The sequence below is a fragment of the Triticum dicoccoides genome, chromosome 5A (genome assembly GCF_002162155.2).
Source record: "Triticum dicoccoides isolate Atlit2015 ecotype Zavitan chromosome 5A, WEW_v2.0, whole genome shotgun sequence".
NCBI lineage: Eukaryota > Viridiplantae > Streptophyta > Magnoliopsida > Poales > Poaceae > Triticum > Triticum dicoccoides.
This window is the reverse complement of record NC_041388.1, coordinates 693,440,008-693,461,838: the sequence shown is the minus strand read 5'-3', so window position 1 is coordinate 693,461,838 and position 21,831 is coordinate 693,440,008.

Below are 21,831 nucleotides of genomic sequence, written 5' to 3'. Positions count from 1 at the left end.
TTCAACTCCTGGAACATCTCATATGCTCCATGACGTTCAACACGTCGTTGAAGTCCCGATTCTAAGCCGTAAAGCATGGCACACTGAACTATCAAGTAGTCATCAGCTTTGCTCTGCCAGACGTTCATAACATCCGGCGTTGCTCCTGCAGCAGGCCTGGCACCCAGCGGTGCTTCCAGGATGTAATTCTTCTGTGCAGCAATGAGGATAATCCTCAAGTTACGGACCCAGTCCGTGTAATTGCTACCATCATCTTTCAACTTTGCTTTCTCAAGGAACGCATTAAAATTCAACGGAACAACGGCACGAGCCATCTATCTACAATCAAACATAAACAAGCAAGATACTAATCAGGTACTAAGTTTCATGATAAATTTAAGTTCATTTAATTTACTTAAAGAACTCCCACTTAGATAGACATCCCTCTAATCCTCTAAGTGATTACGTGATCCAAATCAACTAAACCATGTCCGATCATCACGTGAGATGGAGTAGTTTCATTGGTGAACATCATTATGTTGATCATATCTACTATATGATTCACGCTCGACCTTTCGGTCTCCGTGTTCCGAGGCCATATCTATATATGCTTGGCTCGTCAAGTATAACCTGAGTATTTCGCGTGTGCAACTGTTTTGCACCCGTTGTATTTGAACGTAGAACCTATCACACCCGATCATCATGTGGTGTCTCAGCACGAAGAACTTTCACAACGGTGCATACTCAGGGAGAACACTTCTTGATAATTTAGTGAGAGATCATCTTATAATGCTACCGTCAATCAAAGCAAGATAAGATGCATAAAAGATAAACATCACATGCAATCAATATAAGTGATATGATATGGCCATCGTCATCTTGTGCTTGTGATCTCCATCTCCGAAGCACCGTCGTGATCACCATCATCACCGGCGCGCCACCTTGATCTCCATCGTAACATCGCTGTCGCCTCGCCAAGCTTGTGCTTCCACGACTATCGCTACCGTTTAGTGATAAAGTAAAGCATTACATCACGATTGCATTGCATACAATAAAGCGACAACCATATGGCTCCTGCCGGTTGCCGATAACTCGGTTACAAAACATGATCATCTCATACAATAAAATTCAGCATCATGTCTTGACCATATCACATCACAACATGCCCTGCAAAAACAAGTTAGATGTCCTCTAATTTGTTGTTGCAAGTTTTACGTGGCTGCTACGGGCTTAAGTAAGAACCAATCTCACCTACGCATCAAAACCACAACGATAGTTTGTCAATTTGACTCCGTTTTAACCTTCGCAAGGACCGGGCGTAGCCACACTTGGTTCAACTAAAGTTGGAGAAACTGTCACCCACAAGCCACCTCTTTGCAAAGCACGTCGGGAGAACCGGTCTCGCGTAAGCGTACGCGTAATGTCGGTCTGGGCCCCTTCATCCAACAATACTGCCGAACCAAAGTATGACATGCTGGTAGGCAGTATGACTTATATCGCCCACAACTCACTTGTGTTCTACTCGTGCATATAACATCAACATATAAAACCTAGGCTCGGATGCCACTGTTGGGTTTCATAGTAATTTCAAAAAAAATTCCTACGCACATGCAAGATCATGGTGATGCATAGCAATGAGAGGGGGAGTATGATCTACATACCTAGTAGATCGACAACGGAAGCGTTTGGTTGATGTAGTCGTACGTCTTCACGATCCGACCGATCAAGCACCGAAACTACGGCACCTCTGAGTTCTAGCACACGTTCAGCTCGATGACGATCCCCGGACTCCGATCCAGCAAAGTGTCGGGGAAGAGTTCCGTCAGCACGACGGCGTGGTGATGATCTTGATGTACTACTGCTGCAGGGCTTCGCCTAAGCACCGCTACAATATTATCGAGGACTATGGTGGCTGGGGGCGCCGCACACGGCTAAGGAATAGATCACGTGGATCAACTTGTGTGTTCTAGGGTGCCTCTGCCTCAGTATATAAAGGACCAAAAGGGGGGAGGCTGGCCGGCCACATAGGGCGCACCAGGAGAGTCCTACTCCCTCTGGGAGTAGGATTCCCCCCCCCCCAATCCTAGTTGGAATAGGACTTGTGGAGGGGGGAAAAGAGAGAGAGGGGCCGGCCCCCTCTCCTTGTCCAATTCGGACCAATGGAGGGGAGGGGCGCACGGCCCATGTAGGGCTGCCTCTTCCCTTTTCCACTAAGGCCCATCATGGCCCATTTAGCTTCCGGGGGGTTCCGGTAACCTCCCGGTACTACGGTAAAATCCCGATTTCACCCGGAACACTTCCGATATCCAAACATAGGCTTCCAATATATCAATCTTTATGTCTCGACCATTTCGAGACTCCTCGTCATGTCCGTGATCACATCCGGGACTCCGAACAACCTTCGGTACGTCAAAATGCATAAACTCATAATATAACTGTCATCGTAACCTTAAGCATGCGGACCCTACGGGTTCGAGAACAATGTAGACATGACCGAGACATGTCTCCAGTCAATAACCAATAGCGGGACCTGGATGCCCATATTGGCTCCTACATATTCTACGAAGATCTTTATCGGTCAGACCGCATAACAACATACGTTGTTCCCTTTGTCATCGGTATGTTACTTGCCCGAGATTCGATCGTCGGTATTCCAATACCTAGTTCAATCTCGTTGCCGGCAAGTCTCTTTACTCGTTCTGTAATACATCATCCCACAACTAACTCATTTAGTTGCAATGCTTGCAAGGCTTAAGTGATGTGCATTACCGAGAGGGCCCAGAGATACCTCTCCGACAATCGGAGTGACAAAACCTAATCTCGAAATACGCCAACCCAACATGTACCTTTGGAGACACCTGTAGTACTCCTTTATAATCACCCAGTTACATTGTGACGTTTGGTAGTACCCAAAGTGTTCCTCCGGTAAACGGGAGTTGCATAATCTCATAGTTATAGGAACATGTATAAGTCATGAGAAAGCAATAGCAACATACTAAACGATCGGGTGCTAAGCTAATGGAATGGGTCATGTCAATCAGATCATTCTCTCAATGATGTGATCCCGTTAACCAAATAACAACTCATTGTTCATGGTTAGGAAACATAACCTTCTTTGATTAACGAGCTAGTCAAGTACAAGCATGCTAGTGACACTTTGTTTGTCTATGTATTCACACATGTATTATGTTTCCGGTTAATACAATTCTAGCATGAATAACAAACATTTATCATGATTATAAGGAAATAAATAATAACTTTATTATTGCCTCTAGGGCATATTTCCTTCAGTGAGTTGGGCGCTCACCAGCTCTGGGAAGTTTACAATTACTTCCTTATGTCGCAAGCTGTGTCGCGGGATGGCGCATCGCGCGATTGCAGGGTTGTGGAAAGTGCGGCTACCCCTGAAGATCAAACTCTTCTTGTGGCAATTGTTTCGTGATAAGCTGCCCACCTCCTTAAATGTGGCCAAACACAATGGACCGGCCACTGGCCTGTGCGCGTTCTGTGGGGCTCCAAAGGATGCCAACCATGTGTTTTTCAATTACCCGCTTGCAAGGTTTGCATGGAGCGCGGTCCGGACCGCGGCTGGTGTCCAATGGGACCCTTGATCGGCTGCGGAGCTTACCCACCTTCTAGATGTGATCCACGGTCGTGCTAAACGGGTTATGTGGAGTTGTGTAGGGGCACTACTCTGGGCTATGTGGTTAACTAGGAACAAATTCACTATCAAGGGTTGCTTTCCCATGCATCCGGCTAACATTATCTTCAAATGCAACCTCCTCTTGCAGCAGTGGAGTCCGTTGGGGAGGCGCAGGGATGCTGAGTGATGTCTACTACACAACCATCTTATTGTAGACGTTGTTGGGCCTCCAAGTGCAGAGGTTTGTAGGACAGTAGCAAATTTCCCTCAAGTGGATGACCTAAGGTTTATCAATCCGTAGGAGGCGTAGGATGAAGATGGTCTCTCTCAAGCAACCCTGCAACCAAATAACAAAGAGTGTCTTGTGTCCCCAACACACCCAATACAATGGTAAATTGTATAGGTGCACTAGTTCGGCGAAGAGATGGTGATACAAGTGGTATATGGATGGTAGATAAATGTATTTGTAATCTGAAAATATAAAAACAGCAAGGTAACGAATGATAAAAGTGAGCGTAAACGGTATTGCAATGATAGGAAACAAGGCCTAGGGTTCATACTTTCGCTAGCGTAAGTTCCCTCAACAATGATAACATAATTGGATCACATAACCATCCCTCAACATACAACAAAGAGTCACTCCAAAGTCACTAATAGCGGAGAACGAACTAAGAGATTATGGTAGGGTACGAAACCACCTCAAAGTTATTCTTTCCAATCAATCCGATGAGCTATTCCTATAGGTGTCACAAACAGCCCTAGAGTTCGTACTAGAATAACACCTTAAGACACAAATCAACCAAAACCCTAATGTCACCTAGATACTCCAATGTCACCTCAAGTATCCGTGGGTATGATTATACGGTATGCATCACACCATCTCAGATTCATCTATTCAACCAACACAAAGGACCACAAAGAGTGCCCCAAAGTTCTACCGGAGAATCACAACGAAAACGTGTGCGAACCCCTATGCATAGGTTCATGGGCGGAACCCGCAAGTTGATCACCAAAACATACATCAAGTGAATCACGTGGTATCCCATTGTCACCACAGATACGCACGGCAAGACATACATCAAGTGTTCTCAAATCTTTAAAGACTCAATTCGATAAGATAACTTCAAAGGGGAAACTCAATTCATTACAAGAGAGTAGAGGGGGAGGAGAAACATAAGATCCAACTATAATAGCAAAGCTCGCGATACATCAAGATCGTGCCAAATCAAGAACACGAGAGAGAGATCAAACACATAGCTACTGGTACATACCCTCAGCCCCGAGGGAGAACTACTCCCTCCTCGTCATGGAGAGCACCGGGATGATGAAGATGGACACCGGAGAAGGATTGCCCCCTCCGGCAGGGTGCCGGAATGGGTCTAGATTGGCTTTAGGTGGCTACGGAGGCTTCTGGCGGCGGAACTCCCGATCTATTTTCTGTTCTGGAAGTTTTAGGGTACGTGAGTATATATGGGTGCAGGAAGTATGTCGGTTGAGCTTCAGGGGCCCCACGAGGCAGGGGGCACCCTAGGGGGGCGCCCCCACCCTCGTGAGCACCTCCCTTGGCTCCTGACGTGGGGTCCAAGTCCATCCGGTAGCTTTCCTTCCAAAAATAACTTCTTCAGTTGATTTCGTTCCGTTTTGACTCCGTTTGATATTCCTTTTCTTCGAAACACTGAAATAGGCAAAAAACAGCAATTCTGGGCTGGGCCTCCAGTTAATAGGTTAGTCCCAAAAATAATATAAAAGTGGATAATAAAGCCCAATATTGCCCAAAACAGTAGATAACATAGCATGGAGCAATCAAAAATTATAGATACGTTGGAGACGTATCAAGCATCCCCAAGCTTAATTCCTGCTCGTCCTCGAGTAGGTAAATGATAAAAATAGAATTTTTGATGCGGAGTGCTACTTGGCATAATTTCAATGTAATTCTTCTTAATTGTGGTATGAATATTCAGATCCGAAAGATTCAAGACAAAAGTTCATATTGACATAAAAATGATAATACTTCAAGCATACTAACTAAGCAATTATGTCTTCTCAAAATAACATGGCCAAAAAAGTTCATCCCTACAAAATCATATAGTTTAGTCATGCTCCATTTTTGTCACACAAGAATGCTCTCATCATGCACAACCCCGATGACAAGCCAAGCAATTGTTTCATACTTTAGTAATCTCAAACCTATAAACTTTCACGCAATACATGAGCATGAGCCATGGATATAGCACTATAGGTGGAATAGAATATAATGAGGGGGGTTATGTGGAGAAGACGAAAAGGAGAAAGTCTCACATCAACGAGGCTAATCAATGGGCTATGGAGATGCCCACTGATTGATGTTAATGCAAGGAGTAGGGATTGCCATGCAACAGATGCACTAGAGCTATAAATGTATTAAAGCTCAACAAAAGAAACTAGTGGGTGTGCATCCAACTTGCTTGCTCACGAAGACCTAGGGCACTTGAGGAGGCCCATTGTTGGAATATAAAAGCCAAGTTCTATAATGAAAAATTCCCACTAGTATATGAAAGTGATAACATGAGAGACTCTCTACTATGAAGATCATGGTGCTACTTTGAAGCACAAATGTGGTAAAAGGATAGTAACATTTTCCCTTCTCTCTTTTTCTCTCATTTTTTTGGGCCTTCTCTTTTTTATGGCCTTTCTCTCTTTTTTGGGCCTTCTCTTTTTTTATGGCCTTTGTCTTTTTTTTATTCCTCACTTGGTACAATGCTCTAATAATGATGATCATCACACTTCTATTTATTTACATCTCAATGATTACAACTCGATACTAGAACAAAGATGACTCTATATGAATGCCTCCGGCGGTGTACTGGGATATGCAATGAACCAAGAGTGACATGTATGAAAGAATTATGCATGGTGGCTTTGCCACAAATACTATGTAAACTACATGATCATGCTAAGCAATATGACAATGATGAATGTGTCATGATGAACGGAATGATGGAAAGTTGCATGGCAATATATCTCGGAATGGCTATGGAAATTCCATAATAGGTAGGTATGGTGGCTGTTTTGAGGAAGATATAAGGAGGTTTATGTGTGAAAGAGCGTATCATATCACGGGGTTTGGATGCACCGGTGAAGTTTGCGCCAACTCTCAATGTGAGAAAGGGCAATGCACGGTACCGAAGAGGCTAGCAAGGATGGAAGGGTGAGAGTGCGTATAATCCATGGACTCAACATTAGTCATAAAGAACTCACATACTTATTGCAAAAATCTACAAGTCATCAAAAACCTCGGTACTATGCGCATGCTCCTAGGGGGATATATTGGTAGGAAAAGACCATCGCTCGTCCCCGACCGCCACTCATAAGGAAGACAATCAAATAACAATTCATGTTTCAAATTTGTTACATAACGTTTACCATACGTGCATGCTACGGGACTTGCAAACTTCAACACAAGCATTTCTCAATTTCACAACTACTCAACTAGCACAACTTTGATATTATTACCTCCATATCTCAAAACAATCATCAAGCATCAAACTTCTCTTAGTATTCAACACACTCATAAGAAAGTTTTTACTAATCTTGTATGCCTAGTATATTAGGATTTTAAGAAAATTACCATGCTATTTAAGACTCCCAAAATAATCTAAGTGAAGCATGAGAGTTCATCTATTTCTTCAAAATAAAACTACCACCATGCTCTAAAAGATATAAGTGAAGCACTAGAGCATCGACAAACTACTCCGAAAGATATAAGTGAAGATCAATGAGTAGTTGAATAATTATGCAACTATGTGAAGACTCTCTAACATTTAATAATTTCAGATCTTGGTATTTTATTCAAACAGCAAGCAAAGCAAAATAAAATGGCATCTAAGAATAGCAAACATCATGTGAAGAAGCAAAAACTTAGGATCAACCAATACTAACCGATAGTTGTTGAAGAAGAAAGGTGGGATGCCAACCGGGGCATCCCCAAGCTTAGACGCTTGAGACTTCTTGAGATATTATCTTGGGGTGCCTTGGGCATCCCCAAGATTGAGCTTTTGTGTCTCCTTAATTCCTCTCATATCACGGTCTCCCTAAATCTCAAAAGCTTCATCCACACAAAACTCAACAAGGACTCGTGAGATAAGTTAGTATAAACCATTGCCAAAACCTTATCATACTCTAATGTAGAAAATCACTAAAATTATTGTTCAACATTGCATAGTAAATGCCTCTGTATATTTAATAGTCCTATCCTCAAATAGAATCATTAAAGAAGCAAACATATGCAAACAATGCAAACATAACAGCAATCTGCCTAAACAGGATAGTCTATAAAGAATGCAGCAACATCCATACTTCCCTAGCTCCAAAAATTATGAAAGAAAATTCCCACTGTAGTAAATTTATCATATCTTAATATGAAAAAGGTTTCAACATTTTATCACATGCTGAATTTTCTAGGGAATTATTGCAACAGCGGTAAACTTTCTGTTTTCAAACAGCAACATGTGGACTTCTAAAATAGGCATAGTAAAGGCTATCAATGCCACTTTTATTGAAATAAAAGATGCAAAACATTGTTATAAATAACAGCAAGCAAATCCTAACAAAATAAGTTGACGCTCTAAGCAAAACACATATCATGTGGTGAATAAAAATATAGCTCCAAGTAAAGTTACCGATGAACGAAGACGAAAGAGGGGATGCCTTCCGGGGCATCCCGGGCTCTTGGCTATCCTTGAATATTACCTTGGGGTGCTGAGGGAGTCCTGGATTAGGGGGTGTCCGGATGGCCGGACTATACCTTCGGCTGGACTCCTGGACTATGAAGATACAAGATTGAAGACTTTGTCCCGTGTCCGGAAGGGACTTTCCTTGGCGTGGAAGGCAAGCTTGGCGATACAGGTACATAGATCTCCTACCATTGTAACCGACTCTGTGTAACCCTAGCCCTCTCTGGTGTCTATATAAATCGGAGATTTTTAGTCCGTAGGACGAACAACAATCATACCATAGGCTAGCTTCTAGGGTTTAGCCTCTCTGATCTCGTGGTAGATCTACTCTTGTACTACCCATATCATCAATATTAATCAAGCAGGACGTAGGGTTTTACCTCCATCAAGAGGGCCTGAACCTGGGTAAAACATCGTGTCCCCTTCCTCCTGTTACCATCCGACCTAGACGCACAGTTCGGGACCCCCTACCCGAGATCCACCGGTTTTGACACCGACATTGGTGCTTTCATTGAGAGTTCCTCTGTGTCTTCACTTTTAGGCCCGATGGCTTCTCCGATCATCAACAGCGATGTGATCCAGGGTGAGACTTTTCTCCCTGGACAGATCTTCGTATTCGGCGGCTTTGCACTACGGGCCAATTCACTTGGTCATCTGGAGCAGAGCGAAAGCTACACCCCTGGCCATCAGGTCAGATTTGGAAGTTTGAACTACACGGCCGACATCCGCGGAGACTTGATCTTCGACGGATTTGAGCCACAGCCTAGTGCGCCGCACTGTCACGATGGGCATGATTTAGCTCTGCCGCCGAACAGTGCCCTGGAGGCCGCACCTGTGTTCGCTCCGTCCCCTAGCTCGGAGCCGATCACACCAACCGAGGATGGGTGGTTAGACACCACCTCGGGGGATGCAATCTCTACGGCGATCGAGCCGAACACCAGCCCTATTCTCTGCGAAGCCCATGACTCCAAGGAGCCGGACTCCTCTCCAGACTCTGAGCTCTCCGCGCCCTGACCGATCGAACCCGATTGGGCACCGATCATGGATTTCACCACCGCGGACATCTTTCAGCACTCGCCCTTCGGCGATATTCTAAATTCACTAAAGTCTCTCTCTTTGTCAGGAGAGCCCTGGCCGGACTATGGTCAGCAAGGTTGGGATGCAGATGATGAAGAAATTCAAAGCCCACCCACCACCCACTTCGTAGCCACTGTCGATGATTTAACCGACATGCTCGACTTCGACTCCGAAGACATCGACGGTATGGACGCCGATGCAGGAGACGATCAAGAACCAGCGCCTATAGGGCACTGAAAGCCACCTCGTTGTATGATATATACATGGTGGACACCCCGAAAGAAGGCAATGGCGATGGAACAGCGGAGGATGACCCCTCCAAGAAGCAGCCTAAGCGCCAGCGTCAGCAGCGCCGCTCTAAATCCCGCCAAAACAAAAACGGTGATTCCGGCACCGGGGATAATAACACCCCGGACAGTGCCGAAGACAACCACCTCTAGCAAGATTCAGCACAGGAGGATAGAGAAGCCAGCCCTCATGAGAGAGCGGCAGACAGAGAGGTCGAGGACGATAATTATATGCCTCCCTCCGAAGACGAGGCAAGCCTCGACGACGAAGAATTTGTCGTGTCGGAGGATCCCGTCAAACAAGAGCGTTTCAAACGCAGGCTTATGGCCACGGCGAGCAGCCTCAAGAAAAAACAGCAATAGCTTAGAGCTGATCACGATTTGCTAGCCGACAGATGGACTGAAGTCCTTGTGGCCGAAGAGTATGAACTCGAACGCCCCTCCAAGAGCTACCCAAAGCGCAGGTTGCTACCCCAATTAGAGGAGGAAGCACTTAAACCTACATCACCAGCGCATGACGCGGCCGACCGGCCACCCCGTGGCCGCGACAGAGAGGCCTCTCGGCCCTCCACTCAAGTCGCACCCCGGCGCCGCTCAAAAATTACCAAGGCAGGGGAAAATGCGCCAGACCTGCGAGATATATTGGAGGACAAGGCAAGGCAAACAAGATCGATCTACGGATCACGTGGGCGCCCCACGGCACGAGATGGTACTTGTCACGCCGGATACAGTAAATCCGGCCGGGCCAAACACAGTAGACAAAGCTCGTTTGAGCTGCGTCGTGATGTAGCCCAACACAGAGGCGCCGTACACCCACTATGCTTCATAGATGAAGTAATGGATCATCAAATCCCCGAGGGTTTCAAACTTGTAAACATCGAATCATACGATGGCACAACAGATCCTGCGGTATGGATCGAGGACTATCTCCTCCATATCCACATGGCCCGCGGTGATGACCTACACGCCATCAAATACCTCCCACTCAAGCTTAAAGGACCAGCCCGACATTGGCTTAACAGCTTGCCAGCAGAATCAATTGGTTGTTGGGAGGACCTGGAAGCCGCATTCCTCGACAATTTCTAGGGCACTTATGTGCGACCACCAGACGCCGATGACCTAAGCCACATAATTCAGCAGCCAAAGGAATCGGCCAGACAATTCTGGACACGGTTCCTAACCAAGAAAAATCAAATCATCGACTGTCTGAACGCAGAGGCCCTAGCAGCCTTCAAGCATAACATCCACGACGAGTGGCTTGCACGGCACCTAGGACAGGAAAAGCCGAAATCTATGGCAGCCCTCACGACACTTATGACCCGCTTTTGCGCAGGAGAAGACAGCTGGCTAGCTCGCAGCAATAACATGACCAAGAGCCTTGGTAATTCGGATACCAAGGACAGCAGTGGCAGGTCGCATCGCAACAAGCAAAAGCGCCGCATTAACGGCGACAATGCTGAGGATACGGCAGTTAATGCCGGATTCAGAGGCTCTAAACCCGGTCAGCGGAAAAAGCCATTCAAAAGAAATACTCCGGGCCCGTCCAGTTTGGACCGAATACTCGACCGCTCATGCCAGATAAATGGCACCCCCGGAAAACCTGCCAATCACACCAACAGAGATTGTTGGGTGTTCAAGCAGGCAGGCAAGTTAAATGCCGAAAGCAGAGACAAGGGGCTACATAGCGATGACGAGGAGGAGCCCCGGCCGCCGAACAACAGTGGACAGAAAGGTTTTCCCCCACAAGTGCAGACGGTGAACATGATATACGCAACCCATGTCCCCAAGAGGGAGCGGAAGCGTGCGCTAAGGGACGTATACGCGATGGAGCCAGTCGCCCCAAAGTTCAACCCATGGTCTTCCTGCCATCCACTTTTGATCGAAGGGACCACCCCACTAGCATCCTGTTGGGGAACGTTGCAGAAAACAAAAAAATTCCTACGGTTTCACCAAGATCCATCTATGAGTTCATCTAGCAACGAGTGATCGGATTGCATCTACATACCTTTGTAGATCACGCGCGGAAGCGTTTAAAGAACGGGGATGAGGAAGTCGTACTCGACGTGATCCAAATCACCGGAGATCCTAGCGCCGAACAGACGGCACCTCCGTGTTCAACACACGTACGGTCAGCGTGACGTCTCCTCCTTCTTGATCCAGCAAGGGAGAAGGAGAGGTTGAGGAAGATGGCTCCAGCAGCAGCACGACGGCGTGGTGGTGGTGGAGCTGCAGTACTCCGTCAGGGCTTCGCCAAGCTCTATGGAGGAGGAGGGGGTGTTGGAGAGGGAGAGGGAGGCACCAAAGGCAAAGGTAAGAGGTCATCCATCCCCCCCACTATATATACGGGGGCCTAGGGGGGCGCCGGCCCTAGGAGATGCAATCTCCTAGGGGGGCGGCGGCCAAGGGGTGGGGGGCTTGCCCCCCAAGCAAGGGGGCGCCCCCCTTTAGGGTTTCCCCACCCTAGGCGCATGGGCCCTAGGGGAAGTGGCGCCCCAGCCCACTTTGGGCTGGATCCCTTCCCACTTCAGCCCATGGGGCCCTCCGGGATAGGTGGCCCCACCCGGTGGACCCCCGGGACCCTTCCGGTGGTCCCGGTACAATACCGGTGACCCCGAGACTTGTCCCGACGGCCGAAATAGCACTTCCTATATATAATTCTTTACCTCCGGACCATTCCGGAACTCCTCGTGACGTCCGGATCTCATCCGGGACTCCGAACAACATTCGGGTTAGTGCATATACATATCCCTACAACCCTAGCGTCACCGAACCTTAAGAGTGTAGACCCTACGGGTTCGGGAGACATGTAGACATGACCGAGATTGCTCTCCAGTCAATAACCAACAGCAGGATCTGGATACCCATGTTGGCTCCCACATGCTCCTCGATGATCTCATCGGATGAACCACGATGTCGAGGATTCAAGCAACCCCGTATACAATTCCCTTCGTCAATCAGTATGTTACTTGCCCGAGATTCGATCGTCGGTATCCCAATACCTCATTCAATCTCGTTATCGGCAAGTCACTTTACTCGTACCGTAATGCATGATCCCGTGACCAGACACTTGGTCACTTTGAGCTCATTATGATGATGCATTACCGAGTGGGCCCAGTGATACCTCTCTGTCATACGGAGTGACAAATCCCAGTCTTGATCCGTGTCAACCCAACAGACACTTTTGGAGATGCCCGTAGTATACCTTTATAGTCACCCAGTTACGTTGTGACGTTTGGTACACCCAAAGCACTCCTACGGTATCCGGGAGTTACACGATCTCATGGTCTAAGGAAAAGATACTTGACATTGGAAAACTCTAGCAAACGAACTATACGATCTTGTGCTATGTTTAGGATTGGGTCTTGTCCATCACATCATTCTCCTAATGATGTGATCTCGTTATCAATGACATCCAATGTCCATAGTCAGGAAACCATGACTATCTGTTGATCAACGAGCTAGTCAACTAGAGGCTAACTAGGGACATGTTGGTGTCTAAGTATCCACACATGTATTACGATTTCCGGATAACACAATTATAGCATGAATAAAAGACAATTATCATGAGAAAGGAAATATAATAATAATCCTTTTATTATTGCCTCTAGGGCATATTTCCAACAGTCTCCCACTTGCACTAGAGTCAATAATCTAGTTATATTGTGATGAATCGAACACCCATGGAATTCTGGTGTTGATCATGTTTTGCTCTAGGGAGAGGTTTAGTCAACGGATCTGCTACATTCAGGTCCGTATGTACTTTACAAATATCTATGTCTCCATCTTGAACATTTTCACGAATGGATTTGAAGCGACGCTTGATGTGCCTTATCTTCTTGTGAAACCTGGGCTCCTTGGCAAGAGCAATAGCTCCAGTGTTGTCACAGAAGAGCTTGATCGGCCCCGACGCATTGGGTATGACTCCTAGGTCGGTGATGAACTCCTTCACCCAAATTGCTTCATGTGCTGCCTCCGAGGCTGCCATGTACTCCGCTTCACACGTAGATCCCGCCACGACGCTCTGCTTGCAACTGCGCCAGCTTACTGCCCCACCATTCAAAATATACACGTATCCGGTTTGTGACTTAGAGTCATCCAGATCTGTGTCGAAGCTAGCGTCGACGTAACCTTTTACGACGAGCTCTTCGTCACCTCCATAAATGAGAAACATTTCCTTAGTCCTTTTCAGGTACTTCAGGATATTCTTGACCGCTGTCCAGTGTTCCTTGCCGGGATTACTTTGGAACCTTCCTACCAAACTCACGGCAAGGTTGACATCAGGTCTGGTACACAGCATGGCATACATAATAGAACCTATGGCTGAGGCATAGGGGATGACACTCATCTCTTCTATATCTTCTGCCGTGGTCGGACATTGAGCTGAGCTCAATTTCACACCTTGCAACACAGGCAAGAACCCCTTCTTAGACTGATCCATATTGAACTTCTTCAATATCTTATCAAGGTATGTGCTTTGTGAAAGACCTATGAGGCGTCTTGATCTATCTCTATAGATCTTGATGCCTAATATATAAGCAGCTTCTCCAAGGTCCTTCATTGAAAAACTCTTATTCAAGTAGGCCTTAATGCTGTCCAAAAGCTCTATATCATTTCCCATCAAAAGTATGTCATCTACATATAATATGAGAAATGCTACAGAGCTCCCACTCACTTTCTTGTAAACGCAGGCTTCTCCATAAGTCTGCATAAACCCAAACTCGTTGATCATCTCATCAAAGCGAATGTTCCAACTCCGAGATGCTTGCACCAGCCCATAAATCGAGCGTTGGAGCTTGCACACCTTGTCAGCATACTTAGGATCGACAAAACCTTCCGGTTGCATCATATACAATTCTTCCTTAAGGAAACCATTAAGGAATGCCGTTTTGACGTCCATTTGCCAATTTCCTAATCATAGAATGCGGCAATTGCTAACATGATTCGGACGGACTTCAGCTTTGCTACCGCTGAGAAAGTCTCATCGTAGTCAACCCCTTGAACTTGTCGATAACCCTTAGCGACAAGCCGAGCTTTATAGATGGTCACATTTCCATCCGCGTCTGTCTTCTTCTTAAAGATCCATTTATTTTCTATGGCTCGCCGCTCTATGGGCAAGTCAGTCAAAGTCCATACTTCGTTTTCATACATGGATCCTATCTCGGATTTCATGGCTTCCAGCCATTTGTCAGAATCTGGGCCCACCATCGCTTCTTCATAGTTCGAAGGTTCACCATTGTCTAACAACATGATTTCCAAGACAGGGTTGCCGTACCAATCTGGTGCGGAACGTGTCCTTGTGGACCTTCAAATTTCAGTAGGAGCTTGATCAGAAGTATCTTGATCATCATCATTAACTTCCTCTCTAGTCGGTGCAGGCACCTCAGGAACATTTTCTTGAGTTGCGCCATTTTCCGGTTCAAGAGGTAATACTTCATCAAGTTCTACTTTCCTCCCACTTACTTCTTTCGAGAGAAACTCCTTCTCTAGAAAGGATCCATTCTTGGCAACAAAGATCTTGCCTTCGGATCTGAGGTAGAAGGTATACCCAATAGTTTCTTTAGGGTATCCTATGAAGACGCATTTTTTCGACTTGGGTTCGAGCTTTTCAGGTTGGAGTTTCTTGACATAAGCATCGCATCCCCAAACTTTTAGAAACGACAGCTTAGGTTTCTTCCCAAACCATAATTCATACGGTGTCGTCTCAACGGATTTCGACGGAGCCCTATTTAAAGTGAATGCGGCAGTCTCTAAAGCATAGCCCCAAAAAGATAGCGGTAAATTGGTAAGAGACATCATAGATCGCACCATATCTAATAGAGTGCGATTACGATGTTCGGACACACCATTACGCTGAGGTGTTCCAGGCGGCGTGAGTTGTGAAACTATTCCACATTTTCTTAAGTGTGTGCCAAACTCGTGACTCAAGTATTCTCCTCCACGATCTGATCGCAGGAACTTGATTTTCCTGTCACGTTGATTCTCAACCTCACTCTGAAATTCCTTGAACTTTTCAAAGGTCTCCGACTTGTGTTTCATTAAGTAGACATACCCATATCTACTCAAGTCATCAGTGAGGGTGAGAACATAACGATAGCCACCGTGATCCTCAACACTCATTGGACCGCACACATCAGTATGTATGATTTCCAATAAGTTGGTTGCTCGCTCCATTGTTCCTGAGAATGGAGTCTTGGTCATTTTACCCATGAGGCATGGTTCGCACGTGTCAAATGATTCGTAATCAAGAGACTCTAAAAGTCCATCAGCATGGAGCTTCTTCATGCGTTTGACACCTATGTGACCAAGGCGGCAGTGCCACAAGTATGTGGGACTATCATTATCAATCTTACATCTTTTGGTACTCACACTATGAACATGTGTAGCATTATGCTCGAGATTCATTAAGAATAAACCATTCACCATCGGAGCATGACCATAAAACATATCTCTCATATAAATAGAACAACCATTATTCTCGGATTTAAATGAGTAGCCATCTCGAATTAAACGAGATCCTGATAGAATGTTCATGCTCAAAGCTGGCACTAAATAACAATTATTAAGGTTTAATACTAATCCCGAAGGTAAATGTAGAGGTAGCATGCTGACGGCGATCACATTGACCTTGGAACCATTCCCGACGCGCATCGTCACCTCGTCCTTCGCCAGTCTCCGCTTATTCCGCAGCTCCTGTTTTGAGTTACAAATGTGAGCAACCGCACCGGTATCAAATACCCAGGAGCTACTACGAGTACTGGTAAGGTACACATCAATTACATGTATATCACATATACCTTTCGTGATGTCGGCCTTCTTGTCCGATAAGTATTTGGGGCAGTTTCGCTTCCAGTGACCACTTCCCTTGCAATAAAAGCACTCAGTCTCGGGCTTGGGTCCATTCTTTGGCTTCTTCCCGGCAGCTTGCTTGCCGGGCGCGGCAACTCCCTTGCCGTCCTTCTTGAAGGCTTTCTTACCCTTGCCCTTCTTGAACTTAGTGGTTTTATTCACCATTAACACTTGATGTTCCTTTTTGACTTCTACCTCTGCTAATTTCAGCATTGCAAATACTTCAGGAATGGTCTTTTCCATCCCCTGCATATTGAAGTTCATCACAAAGCTCTTGTAGCTCGGTGGAAGCGACTGAAGGATTCTGTCAATGACCGCGTCATCCGGGAGATTAACTCCTAGCTGAGTCAAGCGGTTATGCAACCCAGACATAGTGAGTATGTGCTCACTGACAGAACTGTTTTCCTCCATCTTACAGCTGAAGAACTTGTCGGAGACTTGATATCTCTCGACCCGGGCATGTGCTTGGAAAACCATTTTCAGCTCTTCGAACATATCATATGCTCCGTGTCTCTCAAAACGCTTTTGGAGCCCGGCTCTAAGCTGTAAAGCATGCCGCACTAAACGAGGGAGTAGTCATCGGTACGTGCCTGCCAAGCGTTCATAACGTCTTGTTCTGCAGGGAGAACAGGTGCGTCACCTAGCGGTGCTTGTAGGACATAATCTTTCTTGGCAGCTATGAGGATGATCCTCAGGTTCCGGACCCAGTCCGTGTAGTTGCTGCCATTGTCTTTCAGCTTGGTTTTCTCTAGGAACGCGTTGAAGTTGAGGACTACGTTGGCCATTTGATCTACAAGACATATTGTAAAAAATTTAGACTAAGTTCATGATAATTAAGTTCATCTAATCAAATTATTCAATGAACTCCCACTTAGATAGACATCCCTCCAGTAATCTAAGTATAACATGATCCGAGTTAACTAGGCCGTGTCCGATCATCACGTGAGACGGACTAGTCAACATCGGTGAACATCTTCATGTTGATCGTATCTTCTATACGACTCATTCTCGACCTTTCGGTCTTCTGTGTTCCGAGGCCATGTCTGTACATGCTAGGCTCGTCAAGTCAACCTAAGTGTTTGCATATGTAAATCTGTCTTACACCCGTTGTATGTGAATGTTGGAATCTAACACCCGATCATCACGTGGTGCTTCGAAACAACGAACTATCGCAACGGTGCACAGTTAGGGGGAACACTTTCTTGAAATTATTATGAGGGATCATCTTATTTACTACTGTCGTTCTAAGTAAACAAGATGCAGAAACATGATAAACATCACATGCAATCAAATAATAATAGTGACATGATATGGCCAATATCACATAGCTCCTTTGATCTCCATCTTGGGGCTCCATGATCATCTTGTCAACAGCATGACACCATGATCTCCATCATCATGATCTCCATCATCGTGTCTCCATGAAGTTGCTCGCCAACTATTACTTCTACTACTATGGCTAACACGCTTAGCAATAAAGTAAAGTAATTTACATGGCGTTTCTCAATGACACGCAGGTCATACAAAAAATAAAGACAACTCCTATGGCTCTTGCCGGTTGTCATACTCATCGACATGCAAGTCGTGATTCCTATTACAATAGCATGAACATCTCATACATCACATATATATCATTCATCATTCATCACAACTTTGGCCATATCATATCACAAAGCACTTGCTGCAAGAACAAGTTAGACGTCCTCTAATTGTTGTTGCAAGTTTTCCGTGGCTGAAATAGGGTTCTAGCAAGAATGTTTTCTTACCTACGTGAAAGCCACAATGTGATTTGTCAACTTCTATTTACCCTTCATAAGGACCCTTTTCATCAAATCTGCTCCAATTAAAGTGGGAGAGACAGACACCCGCCAGCCACCTTATGCAACTAGTGCATGTCAGTCGGTGGAACCGGTCTCACGTAAGCGTACGTGTAAGGTTGGTCCGGGCCGCTTCATCCCACAATACCGTTGAAGCAAAATAAGACTAGTAGTAGCAAGAAAGTTGACAACATCAACGCCCATAACAAATTGTGTTCTACTTGTGCAAAAGGAACTACGCATAGACCTAGCTCATGATGCCACTGTTGGGGAACATTGAAGAAAACAAAAATTTTCCTACGGTTTCACCAAGATCCATCTATGAGTTCATCTAGCAACGAGTGATCAGATTGCATCTACATACCTTTGTAGATCACGCGCGGAAGCGTACAAAGAATGGGGATGAGGAAGTCGTACTCGACGTGATCCAAATCACCGGAGATCCTAGCGCCGAAAGGACGGCACCTCCGCGTTCAACACACGTACGGTCAGCGTGACGTCTCCTCCTTCTTGATCCAGCAAGGGAGAAGGAGAGGTTGAGGAAGATGGCTCCAGCAGCAGCACGACGGCGTGGTGGTGGTGGAGCTGCAGTACTCCGTCAGGGCTTCGCCAAGCTCTATGGAGGAGGAGGGGGTGTTGGAGAGGGAGAGGGAGGCACCAAAGGCAAAGGTAAGAGGTCCTCCATCCCCCCACTATATATAGGGGGCCTAGGGGGGCGCCGGCCCTAGGAGATGCAATCTCCTAGGGGGCGGCGGCCAAGGGGTGGGGGGCTTGCCCCCCAAGCAAGGGGGCGCCCCCCTTTAGGGTTTCCGCACCATAGGCGCATGGGCCCTAGGGGAAGTGGCGCCCCAGCCCACTTTGGGCTGGATCCCTTCCCACTTCAGCCCATGGGGCCCTCCAGGATAGGTGGCCCCACCCGATGGACCCCCGGGACCCTTCCGGTGGTCCCAGTACAATACCGGTGACCCCGAAACTTGTCCCGACGGCCAAAATAGCACTTCCTATATATAATTCTTTACCTCCGAACCATTCCGGAACTCCTCATGATGTCCGGGATCTCATCCGGGACTCCGAACAACATTCGGGTTACTGCATATACATATCCCTACAACCCTAGCGTCACCGAACCTTAAGTGTGTAGACCCTACGGGTTCAGGAGACATGTAGACATGACCGAGATTGCTCTCCGGTCAATAACCAACAGCAGGATCTGGATACCCATGTTGGCTCCCACATGCTCCTCGATGATCTCATCGGATGAACCACGATGTCGAGGATTCAAGCAACCCGTATACAATTCCCTTCGTCAATCAGTATGTTACTTGCCCTTGATTCAAACGTCGGTATCCCAATACCTCATTCAATCTCGTTACCGGCAAGTCACTTTACTCGTACCGTAATGCATGATCCCGTGACCAGACACTTGGTCACTTTGAGCTCATTATGATGATGCATTACCGAGTGGGCCCAGTGATACCTCTTTGTCATACGGAGTGACAAATCCCAGTCTTGATCCATGTCAACCTAACAGACACTTTCGGAGATACACGTAGTATACCTGAAAGTACAACTATCCCTAGGTGGTTTTGGTAATTCATAACAACATATAGCTCATTGAGCTAATGCTATTCCAAGATGATTATTTCAGGAAAGCTCAATGATTGGCATGGCATGGATGTGAAAGTGGAACCCTCAAAATGCTAAGGAAAAAGGATTGGCTCAAGCTCAAAAGCTCAAGACTCTTCATTTTATATTTTAGTGATCCAAGATCACATTGAGTCTTTAGGAAAAGCCAATACTATCAAGGAGGGATGAGGTGTTGCTTAATGAGCCTCTTGCTTCACGTGCTTAGTGATATGCTCCAAAAACCCTCAACTACTTTCCCATATCCACATTTGACCTAAACCCTAAGCCAAACTCGGTCCTACCGATTCTTCCTATCCGGCGCCACCGAGTTTCACTTGTCATTAGCCACTGCCAAACCCTAGCAATTTGGTTCTACCGATAGGGATCTCGGTCTCACCGAGATGGGATTGCAAACTCTCTGTTTCCCTTTCGTAACTTTTCGGTCTCACCGAAAGAGCGAATCGGTCCCACCGAGATTGCAATGTAAATTCAGTGTTTCCCTTTGTAACTTTTCGGTCTCACCGAAAGAGCAAATCGGTCCCACCAAGTTTGCCTGACCAACTCTCTAGTTAGCTAATTACCAAATTCGGTCTCACCGAGTTTGTGTAATCGGTCTCACCGAGATTACGTTATGCCCAAACCCTAACCATATCGGTCCTACCGAGTTGCATGACAGTCCCACCGAAAATCTCTAATGGTCACTAGGTTTACATTTTCGGTCCGACCGAGTTTGTTGATTCGGTCCCATCGAGATTGGAAAACTGTGTGTAACGGTTGGATTTTGTGTGGAGGCTATATATATCCCTCCACCTCCTCTTCATTCGAAGAGAGAGCCATCATAACACATACACCATTCCAACTCGTATGTTCTGAGAGAGAACCACCTACTCATGTGTTGAGACCAAGATATTCCATTCCTACCATATGAATCTTGATCTCTAGCCTTCCCAAGTTGCTTTCCACTCAAATCTTCTTTCCACCAAATCCATCCTATGAGAGAGAGTTGAGTGTTGGGGAGACTATCATTTGAAGCACAAGAGCAAGGAGTTCATTACCTACACACCATTTGTTACTTCTTGGAGAGTGGTGTCTCCTAGATTGGCTAGGTGTCACTTGGGAGCCTCCGACAAGATTGTGGAGTTGAACCTAGGAGTTTGTAAGGGCAAGGAGATCGCCTACTTCGTGAAGATCTACCGCTAGTGAGGCAAGTCCTGTGTGGGCGATGGCCATGGTGGAATAGACAAGGTTGCTTCTTCGTGGACCCTTTGTGGGTGGTTGCTTCTTCGTGGACCCTTCGTGGGTGGAGCCCTGTGTGGACTCGCGCAACCATTACCCTTTGTGGGTGGAGCCCTGTGCGGACTCTCGCAACCGTTACCCTTTGTGGGTTGAAGTCTCCATCAACGTGGATGTAGGATAGCACCACCTATCCGAACCACGGGAAAAACATCCGTGTCTCACATTGCGTTTGAATTCTCAAAACCCTTCCCTTTACATTCTTGCAAGTTGCATGCTTTACTTTCCGCTGCCAATATACTCTTTGCATGCTTGCTTGAATTATGTGATGATTGCTTGACTTGTCCTAAAATAGCTTAAATCTGCCAAGAACTAAAATTGGGAAAAGGTTAAGCTTTTATTTGGTCAAGTACTCTAATCACCCCCCTCTAGACATACTTTCGATCCTACAAGTGGTATCAGAGCTTTGGTCTCCATTTGCTTTGATCTCCATAGCTTTTGGTGGTCATAGCCTTGGTTTCACAACCTAGGAGAGTATGGCGTCTAGCGAGGGAAATTATCACCGTAGAGGTCCTTACTTTGATGGTACTAATTTTGCTAGTTGGAAGCAT